Genomic DNA, 13,158 nt, shown 5'->3' on the forward strand with positions numbered 1-13,158 from the left:
ACAAAACACCTCAGAACTCTATACCAGAAACAACGAAAAAGCCGACCAAATTTAAAAGAACGCAAGATCTCTAAGCTTGACGAAGTTCTGCAGAACTTCGAAATTTAGCGCGAACTTCAATGCGAGATGGTTTTAATACTCTCCACAACGAAACTCTGTCTCGAAATGTGGCGGAAAACCCAAAGAGATTGTGTAATAAAACTGACCACCTACAGCCGCCCTTGTTATTTATTATATGCCTACCAGTTTCGGTGCTTCGGATCATCATCTTCAGGTCTCAGCTAACGCTGAGGGTATTAACTCCAATCGCTTACACGATTCATCAGAGGCAGACGTATGTGAATTGGCTTTCACAGACTGCCTGCAACAAAGATGTGTCTTCAGCCTTCAACTATCAACTGACTGGAGTCAAAGTCAGGCAGTTGGTAGTTGATGATTGGAGGCACGACCTCTGACTGAGTCTAGTCAGTTAGTAGTTGATGGTCAGAGACTCAACATCATTGTTACAGGTAGTCAGCCAAAACCAGTTCATAGATATTAGCTTCTGATGAACTGTGTATACGATTGGAGTTAACCCCATCAGCGTCAGTTAAGGCCCAAAGATGGTGCACTCAAGCACCAAAACTGGTAGCCATATAATAAATAACATCATAAGGACGGCTGTAGGTGTTCCATTTTATTGCATAAGTGCACGGTCGAAGTCCCTCAAACCTCCAATCAAAAGGACGTACATACAAAAACAAAGGGATTCTAGTCGCATGTGAAGTACACCTGTGGCAAGATGCTATCAGTATCTTCACTAAACGGTAACGATGGTGATGTTACAGACGACAGTGTCACTAATGCAGAATTACTACACACGGTATTCCGAAATTTTTCCACAACATAAGGTGAAGTAAATAGTCCAGAATTCGAGGTTCAAATGGCTCTGAGCTCTATGGGACTCAACATCTGAGGTCATCAGTCCCCTAGAACTAAGAACTACTTAAACCTAACTAACCTAAGGACATCATACACATCCATGCCCCAGGCAGGATTCCAACCTGCGACCGTAGAGGTTGCGCGGTTCCAGACTGAAGTGCCTAGAACCGCTCGGCCACACTGGCTGGCTAGAATTCGAGGAACTCAGAAACAGATATCCTCGGTGCAGTGAAGCAGCGTAAAACAATTAAGAAAGGCGAAGCTTCCGGTCCACATTGTACTCATATACCAGTCAGGTTTCTTTCAGAGTATATCGATACACTAGTTCCATATTTAATAATCATGTAGAACCGTTCGTTCGACAGAAGATCCGTATCGATACCGAAAGATGGGAAAGTTGCACTGGTCACACCAATGTCCAAGAAAGGTAGTAGGAGTAATCCATTGAATTACAGGTCCGTATCACTAATGTCGATTTGCAGTAGAATTTTGGAACGTATGCTGTTCTCGAACATTATGAGTTATCTAGAAGAAAACGATTTATTGGCAAATAGCCAATACGGATCAGAAAACACCGTTGTTGTGAAACACAACTAGCTCTATATTCTCTCGAAATAATGGGCACTATCGACAGGGGACGACAGACTGATTCCTTATTATTAAATTTCCAGAACGTTTTTGACACTGTCTCTCATAAGCGACTTCTGATTAAGCTGTTTGCCCATGCAGTATCGTCTCGTATGTGTTACTGTTTTCATGATTTTCTTTCAGAAATGTTTCAATTCCTAATAACTGACAGAAAATCATCGAATAAAACAGAAGTAATATCTGGCGGTCCCGAAGGAAGTGCTATATGCCCTCTATTATTCCTGATCTACATAAACGATTTAGCAGTCAATCTGAGCAGCCCTCTTTGATTGTTTGGAGATGATGCTGTCATGTAAAATCATCAGATAATCAAAACAAATTGCAAAATGTTTTAGACAAGACATCTGCATGGTGCAAAAAGTGGCAATTGGCCCTAAGTCATGAAACGTACTGTCATCCACATGAGCATTAAAAAGAATCCGCAAAACAGAGACGTTTTTCACTGGGGCAGGACCTTCTCATGATATTTCAATCACCAACTTTCTCTTCAGAGTGTCAAAATATTTTGTTGGCGTCCACCGACATAGGAAGCAATGATCATCATAATAAAATAAGAGAGATCAGAGCTCGTATGGGAAGTGTTTGCTTTTCCAGTGAAACAGCAGATAAGTGGTTTAGTAGTGGTTCAATGAACTCTCTGCCAGGCACTTAATTGGGAATTGTAGAGTAAAGATGTAGCTGTAAATATTACATAAGAGAGAGGGAATTAATTAAGTTGTTGTCTCAACAGCAGTCAGGAATCAAGATTGTAAATTACATAAAAATGCCCTGGAAATGGCACTGTCATACTACTGACTATATCACCCAGAGACATAAAAACATTCCCCAGACTATAATGGCCCATCTAAAAATGGTTGCTGGCGTTTATTTCTGGACGCTTCATGCCTGGTGGAGCATGAAAAGTGATCTATCTGAAGAGACCACCTGTTGTCGCTCAATGACGACCACTTGCGGTACAGGCATGCCAATTCCAGCCCATGTAGCTGATGAACAGCATCTGAGCATGGGCGCATGAACCAGGCACATGCAGTGGAGGGCCATGCACGGCAACGTTCACATATGAACGGTCATTGAGGAGACATTGTTGGTAGCCCCTTGGTTCATCTGGACAGTCAATTGCTCAACAGCTGCACCTCTGTTAGCCCGTACACATATCTGCATTCGTCATTCACCTCTGTCATCTGTGGCCTGTGGTGCACCACAGTTGCCTCAGGGCTGGCGCTGGATAGCGCCATTTTTCCATCAGTCTATACCTTAACGACGGGGACACGCGAGCAGTTTACAAAGTTACACGTTTCAGAAATGCTTCCACCCTTGGCCTGTGAACCAATTGCTTATCTTTAGGAAGCACAAAAAACTGGAGTCATATGCGCTCAAGTCAAAACTATGTAACACAAAGACTATACATGTCCCTATTGACATAAGAGAAGACAGCTACAAACAGGCACGCGGAGAAAGGGTTAAAAAAGATACCATACAGAAATAGAGGTCCAAAACAAAGTTAAATGGCCTTCACCATATTGCTTTGGAAGATAAAAAGTAAAATTCGGTCGACAGCCCGCATTTCATTTGCTAAAATCGCCCATAGCTCAGACAGCAATCCCCAGCAGGAACGTAAATGGTTAAAAAATGGGCATTCCATCAGGAAGCGGCGGACAGTTAAAACTTGGGCGCAATGTGTACATAGTAGTGGGGTAGTAGTGCCACTTATCAAATGATGATGCCTAAATGGTAGTGCACAATATGCAGCCTAGTTAAAATAACCTCCTCCTGGCTGGAGGGCCGTGAGGACGTCGTCCAAGCCACTGAGAGAGGCTTAATAAACCAGACCTTATTCCCGTGAGGGGAGAACCATTGGCGATGCCAAAGGGACAGCACCTCCTGACAGACGGCAACACAGAGATCATCAGAGGGAATATAGGAACTCACGGGCTGAGTTGTGAGGACTGCAGCCTTGGCAGCGGTGTGAGTAATCTCGTTTCCTGACAGACGGACATGGCCTGGCACACTGGCTCCACCAAGAGTGAGCAAGTGACAGTTTCCCTGGACCTGCTGCACCAAGAAATGGGCACTGTACAGAGCACGTAACACTTTGAAGGGCGCTCAGTGAGTCTGAGCAGAGGACACAATTGAAAAGGCTGTGTTGCCGGATGTACTCCATGGCCTGACACAGGGCGCAGAGCTAGGCTGTAAATACTGAGCAGTGTGCTAGAAGCATCAAAAGACACGGGTGTCAATGATGAAGGCACACCCAACCCCATTGTCAGTCCGAGAGCCATCACTGTAGACAAAGGTGCTATTGCGAAGTTCCGTATGAAGGTTGTGACTGAAGGCGATAGATCGAGGCTGGAGTAGTGTCCTTAGAAAGGGAATGGAGGCCAGGTTCATATGGGCCGCTTCATGAAGGCAAGGTGGTGAAGGGTTCACACCTACCAGAAAAGCTACAGGTAGTGTGATGTTAAGTTGCTGTAGCAAGTGCTGAAAGCAGACTCCAGGAGGTAACAGAGAAGAGGGACAAGACCCATACTGGCGATCAAAGGAATTATCAAAGAAAGAGACATAGTGTGTCAAGGGAGACAAATGGCATGCATACCTGCTGAGGAGAAAGTCGCTGCAGTAGGACAATGGTAGTTCAGCAGCTTCAGCATGCAGACTCTCAACTGAGCTAGTGTGAAAGGCGCACGTGGCCAAACGGATGCCACAATGATTGATAGTGTTGAGATGGCGTAAGAGGGATGGACATGCAGATACACAAACAAACCAGCCACAGTCAAGTTTTGAACGGACAAGGGACCAGTATAAACAGAAGAGGGTGATTCGATCGGCACCCCAAGAAATACCATTGACGACACATGGGATATTGGGGAACCATGTACAGTGGGCTGCCATGTACGACTCATGGGAGGACCAAGACAGTTTCCTATCTAGCATGAGCCCTAGGAATTTAGTAGTTTCAACGAACAGAAGGGTAAGAGGCCCAAGATGTAAAGATGGTGGGAGAAACCAATTGCATCGCCAGAAATTCATACAGACGGTTTTGTCAGTGGAAAAGCAAAAGTCTTTACCAATGCTCCAGGGATGAAGATGATCAATACATCGCTGAAGACGACGCTCAGTGAGATGGGTCCGTCGAGAACTGCAAAATCGTCAACAAAAAGGGAGCCGGAGATGCCCAGTGGGAGACAGGCCATGATAGGGTTAATGGTGATAGCAAAGCGGACGACACTCAGGACAGAACCCTGAGTCACACTGTTTTCCTGAATAAAGATGCCTGACAAACACCTTGAAAATTCGATCTTTAACAATTCCTGAAGGAAACAGGGAGGGTGGCCACGGAATCCCAACATGTAAAGAGTACGGAGGATACCAATTCTCCAACAGATGTTGTAGGCCTTCTCCAAATCGAAAGACACAGCCACAGTCTGGGATTTCCGCAGAAAAGCATTCATGACATTGGTGGACAAAGCAACGAGATGGTAAACTGCAGAACGCCACGCTCGAAATTCTCATTGTGCAGTGGTTACGAGACTCGAGCCAACATACCAGCCAGGCATGTACAACACGTTCCATTACCTTGCAAACACAGCTGGAAAGAGAGATGGAGCAGTAGCTAGAAGGAAGATTTTTTTCTTTACCAGGCTTAGGTATAAGTATGACGGTGGCTTCGCGTCAGCATCTAGGAAATGTGCCCTCTGCCGAGGCGCTGTTGTATGTGTTAAGCAAAAAGTGTTTGCCCACAAGAGAGAGGTGCTGCAACATCTGAATGTGGATGACGTTTGGCCCTGGGGTGGAGGATCGAGATGAACTGAGAGCTCCCACATAGTAAAGACGGCATTGTAGCACTCAAGATTCGAAGAGAAGGGTATCACATGAGTCTCCTCCTCACTTCCAATGGAGGAAGGCAGGGTGATAGTGGGAAGAGCTTGAAATTCCGCAAAATGGCAGCCCAAGGTGTTGGAGATAGAAATAGGGTCCATGATGACATCATTTGCTACTGTCAGGCTGGAAATTGGGGAATGGATTTTGGTCCCAGAGAGCCACTGGTGGTTGGCCCACATGACGGAGGAAGGGGTGGAACTGTTAAAAGAACTAGTGATTGAAATCCAGCTACCTCTTTTGCTATCCCGAAGAATGCGACGACACTTTGTACTCATCCGTTTGTAATGAATGCAGTTTGCCATTGTTGGATGACGGTTATAATTGTGGAGAGCACATCTCGTGCACAAATTGCGTCACAGCTTGTCTGAGTCCACCAATGGAGTGGGACACGACATGGTAAAGAGGAAGTGCGAAGAATGGAGCTTTCTACAGCAATAAGGATAATGTTTGTGAGATATTCCACGTGGTCATCATAACTGGGGAAATCTTGTTCCTTGAAGATCGCTAGGGAGGAGCAAAGCTGCCAGTCAGCCTTGGTAAGCTGCCATTTGGGTGTGTACGTGGATGGAGTAGGAATCAGCAAACGGATAACACATAGGAAATGGTTGCTCGAGTAGGTGTCAGTAAGAATGGACCACTCAAGACGATGGCCAAGCTGGGCAGTGCAAAAAAAAAGTTCAAATGTGTGTGAATTTCTAAGGGACCAAACTGCTAATGTCATCGCTCCCTAGACTTACACACTACTTAAACTAACTTACACTAAAGGCAGCACACACACGCCCATGCCGGAGGGAGGACTCAAACCTCTGGCGGGAGGGGCCGCACAATTAGTGACTTGGCGCCTCTAACTGCGTGGCCACTCCGTGTGGCTGGGCAGTGCAGAATGGTAGGTCCAAATGGAATAGGTGTGCGAGGAGGTGGAAAGGAAAATGGGAGCTCCAGTGTTAAGGCAGAAGCAGAAGAGGTTAAAGTGGTTAAGAAGGTCAGCCAAGAGGGCACCCCTCTGAAAACCCCAAAGGGGATGATGCACATTAAAGTCACCAAATAGAAAAAAATGGAGGAGATAGCTGCCCAATAAGCTGAAGGTGGTCTGTGCTAGTGACATCGAATGACAGGGGGACATAAATGTACAGAGGGAAAAGTCGGGTGGGGAAGGAAAATGCGAACTGCAACAGCTTGAAGATGGGTAGTGAGGGAGATGGATTGACTTTGATTGTCATCCTGTATGAGCAGCATGACGCCCCCATGCCATGGAATGCTGACCTGAGGGGAAAGGTCAAACTGAACTGGGAAGAAATGTGAAAGCTCAAAGCGGTCATGAGGGTGCGATTTCGTTTCCTGAAGGTAGAGTACAAGGGGACGCTGTAGTGCCAAAATCAGCTGTAAATCCTCTGTGAGGGTCCGAAGACCATGAACGTTCCACTGGAGGAGAGTCATGATGAGGAAGAGATGTAGGGGTCACCTCAGCGGCTGCCAAGTGACAGTCTGTGAAAGTCTCTACTACAGGGCACAGAAGGAGTAGTATCCTGCTCCATGGGGTCCACAGAAGCATTGGCTTGCTTGTGTGGTCGGTCTGTGGACTCAAATGCTGAAAAACGGTTGGTGGTGCGCTCCGGCGACAGGGAAGCCGGCCAGGCTAACGTAACACATCACAACACCGTTAAAGAGGGTCTTCAAGTCAGCAAAGGAAAAAACAGTTCGCCTTTGGTGGAGTATTTTGAGCCTTTCCAGTTAGAGGAAGACTCGGGTTTTCTTTGGCTGGGGGGACAGAGTAGGTCTTCACAGCAGTAATCCTTCTGTCCTCTCTGGCCTGCCAGTTGTGTAGCTGGTGGCTTCGCTCCATGAGGCGACAGTTTGACAGCTTGTTGCACAGCTGGATGGGGGGTTGGCGATGCTACCTTGGCAGTGGATAATTACACTACCTCAGAGCTGAATTGGAGGTTGCATGTGTGCATGGCCATGTCCTGCATGGAGTGAGGGGTAACAAGAACAAATCTATAGATGCCAGATGGGAGAACACAGGGTTTACGACTAACCAGTAACTTGCGAGCTAATGGGTAAGGCACTTCTTTTCTTTACCCAGATCTCTTGAACAGCCCGCTCATCAAGATACATGGGACAATCCTGAGAGGAGGCGGCATGGCCGCCATTGAAGTTGATACAGCAGGGAGAAGTAGGCGAACAATCGCCCTCGTGCTCATCCCTACCACAGGTTACACTTTTGGCTGGGTGTTGACAAGATGTTCTAGTGTGGTTGAAACAATGGCACTGGTAGCAGCACATCGGTTTCAGAATGTACAGTCAGACTGTGATAATCTCATTTGATCTTGGACAGAAGCACCACTTTGTCAAAGGTGAGACAAAGAGTGCGACTGGGAACTAAGGAGGAATCGATCTTTCTCATTACATGATGGATGGCAATGACACCCTGATAAGAGAGGGAGAGGTAAGATTGGGTCTTGTCCTCGAGTAGACGATAGAGCAGCCTGGTGTAAATGACACAGTGGGAAGAATTCGGAGTGCTATGGCCCTCGACATGAACAGGGTAGCTATGGAGAAGTGAAGCAGCAAGTAGTTGTTATGCTTGAGAGTCAGTAGTAGTCTCCAAAAGGAAATTGCCACTGTGTGAACGAGAACAGGATTTCACAGGGCCAGTAATTGCATCAACACCTTTCTGAATAATAAACGGATTTACCATGACGAAGGACTGACAGTCTTCAGTATGTGAGATCGTGAGGAACTATGGTGCAGGAAGAAGGGACTTTGAATCATTAGTCTCATTACGTTTACATTTTGTAGACATTGATTTTGAAGATGATTGATTCATTGTGAGAAAATCCCCCACGATTGCCAACATCTCTGGTGGCATACTCCTTCCAACTGGGGGTCCCCTTCACAAAGGGGCTCACCTGCCTTAGGTGATTGTTCTCACCTTAGGTCACTCCTCCCGAATACCTGACAGAGGGACCATTCAGCAATTTGGGAAGGTTGCAACTCAGGCAATCACCCCACACTGGGCCTGGCCCGTACCATGGGATACGTGCAAACACTACCTGTCGACCCACTGCTGGAAATTACATATTACCCAGTCACCTGTTACGCGTCAGATGTGTGGGCCGGCCTTCAGGAGCACACTGGGAGGAAGAAGAAAAAAGAGGATCATCAAACACAGAAACGGAGGAACGAGAAAGAAGAAGGGAGCGAAGAACAAATGTGAGACTGTTCTTACGTCAGTGACAGACAATGCAGAACATTCCCAACAGCACCCCAGACATGTTCCCCAAGGGAGGGGAAAAAGAATAACAAGAGGATAGACATGAAGTGCAGAAGGGAAAAATATGCTGCAAAGGCTGGGGCCCTGTGGTAGCCAATCATGAACCTTCCAAAGAGCGGCAAGCCCCCTGGGGGAGAGGGGGGGGGGGTCTGTAAACCAATGATCATGCGCCTTTGGACGTCACATAAATCGCTCCATCTCCATATTATGACAACGACTGCGCTTTGTTTTTCGTGTGCTGACACGCTTTATACTCTTTCCACTGTTAGTGCTGTCGCCTACCGTCTGTGAGTGTTTATTGCAATTTGATGCCGAACATTAATGTGGCTGGACCATGTAATAATAAAAACTGAGTGGGATGTAATATATGTGGTTTACAGTAACTGAGTTGTAATTGTATCATCTAAAATCATTTAAGGCGAGAAATGATTGATGCTTGATGTGTTGAAGTTCAAAAGGAACTGATTGAGTATACATGCATGCTTGCCACAAACCCTCTGATGCTTTGAGCCGATTGTAGTTCGTTTCGCGAATTTCTTTGCGGGTTTCGGACTCATTATAGTACATTTAAAACTAGGCACAAGTATTACATTCATGGGCATTAACCGCTATTTATTCTTATAAAAGACCTCTTGTCCTTTTCATTGCTTGTATGCATTGCGTGTACCTATCAGGTTTATCTTTCCTGCTTGCCAGATATCAAAATTTACAGATCGCATCTGGATTCTCTTCACCGGCTATAACATTTAGTCCTGCAGCGTGTCCACCTGTGACACTTTCTTATTTATCTGCATATCTTAACCTAGAGTTACCACAGGTTCCATTACATTTAGCACAAAAACCATTTTATTTCGGCTACTACTGCTTCATCACCAATGAACCTTATTGTGCTAATTTTCTGTTTCTGACAAACAATAACGATGTTTTTCTTTCCTCATTCCATTTTCAAAGAACAATTAAACATCAGTATTGACAATAAACTTGTCTTACACCTTCCCTGTTTTGACTTTTTATACGAATCTGTCAATGCAGATTATTCTAATTCGCTTTGAAGAAAGAAAGCAGGTTCCCATCTCTCTCTTTTACCAATACCACACTGTCTTAAAAAGAAATAACATTTTGTTATACCCAACAGTTTACACTGAAGAGCGAAACAAACTGTTACACATGCCTAATATCGTATAGGGCCCCAGCGAGCATGCAGAAGTGCCACAACACGACGTCGCATGGACTCGATTAATGTCTGAAGTAGTGATGGAGGGAACTAACACCATGAATTCTGCCAGGTTGCCCATAAACCCGTAAGAGGTCGAGGGGGTGGAGATCATTTCTGAACAGCACGTTACAAGGCATCCCAGATATGCTCAATAATGTTCATGTGTGGGGAGTTTGATGGCCAACAGAAGTATTCAAACTCAGAGGAGTGTTCCTGGAGCCACTCTGTAGCAATTCTGGACGTATGGAATGTCGTATTGTGCTGCTGGAATTCCGTCATAATGCATAATGGACATGAATGGATGCAGGTGATCAGACAGTATTATTACATAGTCTCACCTGTCAGAGTCGTATCTAGACATATCAGGGGTCACATATTACTGCAAATGCGCAAGCTCCGCACCATTACACAGCCTCTACCAGCATCAACAGTCCTCTGCTGACATGCAGGGTCCATGGATCCATGAGTTTGTCTCTATACCAGCACACGTCTATCTGCTCCGTGCAATTTCAAACTAGACTCGTCCAACCAAACAACATATGTCACCTGTCAGACTCGTACTAGGCATATTAGGGGTTCTATATCACTCCTACTGCACATGTTTCACACCATTACAGAGCCTCCACCAGCTTGGACAGTCCCCTGCTGACATGAAGGGTCCATGAATTCCTGAGGTTGTTTCCACACACGTACATGTACATTCGCTCGATGCAATTTGAAATGGGACCACATGTTTTCAGTCGTCATCAGTCCAACGTCGAGGTTGATGAGCCAAGGCGAGGCGTAAAGCTTTGTGTCATGCAGTCATCAAGGGTACACGAGTGGACCTTCGGCTCCGAAAGCCCATATTGACGGTGTTTCGTTGAATGGTTCGCATGGACACTTGTTGAGGGCCCAGCATTCAGATCTGCAGCAGTTTACGGAAGTCTTGCACTTCTGTCACGTTGAACGATTCTCTTCAGTCGTCGTTGGCCCCGTTCTTGCAGGATATTTTTCCGGCTGCAGCTATGTCGGAGATTTGATATTTTACCGGATTCCTGATATTCACAGTACACTCGTGAAACGGTAGTACAGGAAAGTCCCCATTTCATCAACACCTCGGAGATGCTGTGTCCCATCGCTCGTGCGCCGACTATAACACCACGTTCAAACTCACTTCAATCTTGATAACCAGCCATAGCAGCAGTAACCGATCTAACAAATGCGCCAGACACTTATCTTATAGAGGCATTGCCGACGCCAGCGCCGTATTCTGCCTGTTTACATATCTCTGTAGTTGAATACGCGTGTCTATATCAGTTTCTTTTGCGCTTCAGTGTAAAACATCTACATTTCTACACTCCTGGAAATTGAAATAAGAACACCGTGAATTCATTGTTCCAGGAAGGGGAAACTTTATTGAGACATTCCTGGGGTCAGATACACACACTGACTGAACCACAGGCACATAGACACAGGCAACAGAGCATGCACAATGTCGGCACTAGTACAGTGTATATCCACCTTTCGCAGCAATGCAGGCTGCTATTCTCCCATGGAGACGATCGTAGAGATGCTGGATGTAGTCCTGTGGAACGGCTTGCCATGCCATTTCCACCTGGCGCCTCAGTTGGACCAGCGTTCGTGCTGGACGTGTAGACCGCGTGAGACGACGCTTCATCCAGTCCCAAACATGCTCAATGGGGGACAGATACGGAGATCTTGCTGGCCAGGGTAGTTGACTTACACCTTCTAGAGCACGTTGGGTGGCACGGGATACATGCGGACGTGCATTGTCCTGTTGGAACAGCAAGTTCCCTTGCCGGTCTAGGTATGGTAGAACGATGGGTTCGAGACGGTTTGGATGTACCGTGCACTATTCAGTGTCCCCTCGACGATCACCAGAGGTGTACGGCCAGTGTAGGAGATCGCTCCCCACACCATGATGCCGGGTGTTGGCCCTGTGTGCCTCGGTCGTATGCAGTCCTGATTGTGGCGGTCACCTGCACGGCGCCAAACACGCATACGACCATCATTGGCACCAAGGCAGAAGCGACTCTCATCGCTGAAGACGACATGTCTCCATTCGTCCCTCCATTCATGCCTGTCGCGACACCACTGGAGGCGGGCTGCACGATGTTGGGGCGTGAGCGGAAGACGGCATAACGGTGTGCGGGACCGTAGCCCAGCTTCGTGGAGACGGTTGCAAATGGTCCTCGCCGATACCCCAGGAGAAACAGTGTCCCTAATTTGCTGGGAAGTGGCGGTGCGGTCCCCTAGGGCACTGCGTAGGATCCTACGGTCTTGGCGTGCATCCGTGCGTCGCTGCGGTCCGGTCCCAGGTCGACGGGCACGTGCACCTTCCGCCGACCACTGGCGACAACATCGATGTACTGTGGAGACCTCACGCCCCACGTGTTGAGCAATTCGGCGTTACGTCCACCCGGCCTCCCGCATGCCCACTATACGCCCTCGCTCAAAGTCCGTCAACGGCACATACGGTTCACGTCCACGCTGTCGCGGCATGCTACCAGCGTTAAAAGACTGCGATGGAGCGCCGTATGCCACGGCAAACTGGCTGACACTGACGGCGGCGATGCACAAATGCTGCGCAGCTAGCGCCATTCGACGGCCAACACCGCGGTTCCTGGTGTGTTCGCTGTGCCGTGCGTGTACAGCCCTCTCGCAGTGTCCGGAGCAAGTATGGTGGGTCTGACACACCGGTGTCAATGTGTTCTTTTTTCCATTTCCAGGAGTGTAGTTCCACAATAAGCTATGAAATACGATCTCATTTGCATTTTGAACAACATTGACTCTGGCACTGAGTTAAAATATTAATCAAACAAGACAATGGTGCAGGGAATGAGAGAGAGAACTATGCAACTGAAAACCCATTAATGGAAATGTTACACTCACATTTTGATGATTGCATCAGCTTTCTGCTGATGGATAGTGAAACGTTTGTTAACTTGTTTAGAGTTACTTCGCCCTCACATTGAAAAAGAAGACGCAAGTATGCGAAAATTCATTCTCTTCTACTTGGCCCTATAACGAATGTTCATTAAGATAACACAACTAAGTGAATGAATAGCCCAAATCTTCCACGGAAGAACTGGAGAACTTCGATTTCTTTTATTTCATTCCACTTCCGCCTGCATGTGACTGTATGCGTAAAATGTTGATTTTATTCATTATCTCTTCATGGATAATATATCGCTCGGAAAGTTGCATCACCCCAGTT

The sequence above is a fragment of the Schistocerca gregaria genome, chromosome 9 (genome assembly GCF_023897955.1).
Source record: "Schistocerca gregaria isolate iqSchGreg1 chromosome 9, iqSchGreg1.2, whole genome shotgun sequence".
NCBI lineage: Eukaryota > Metazoa > Arthropoda > Insecta > Orthoptera > Acrididae > Schistocerca > Schistocerca gregaria.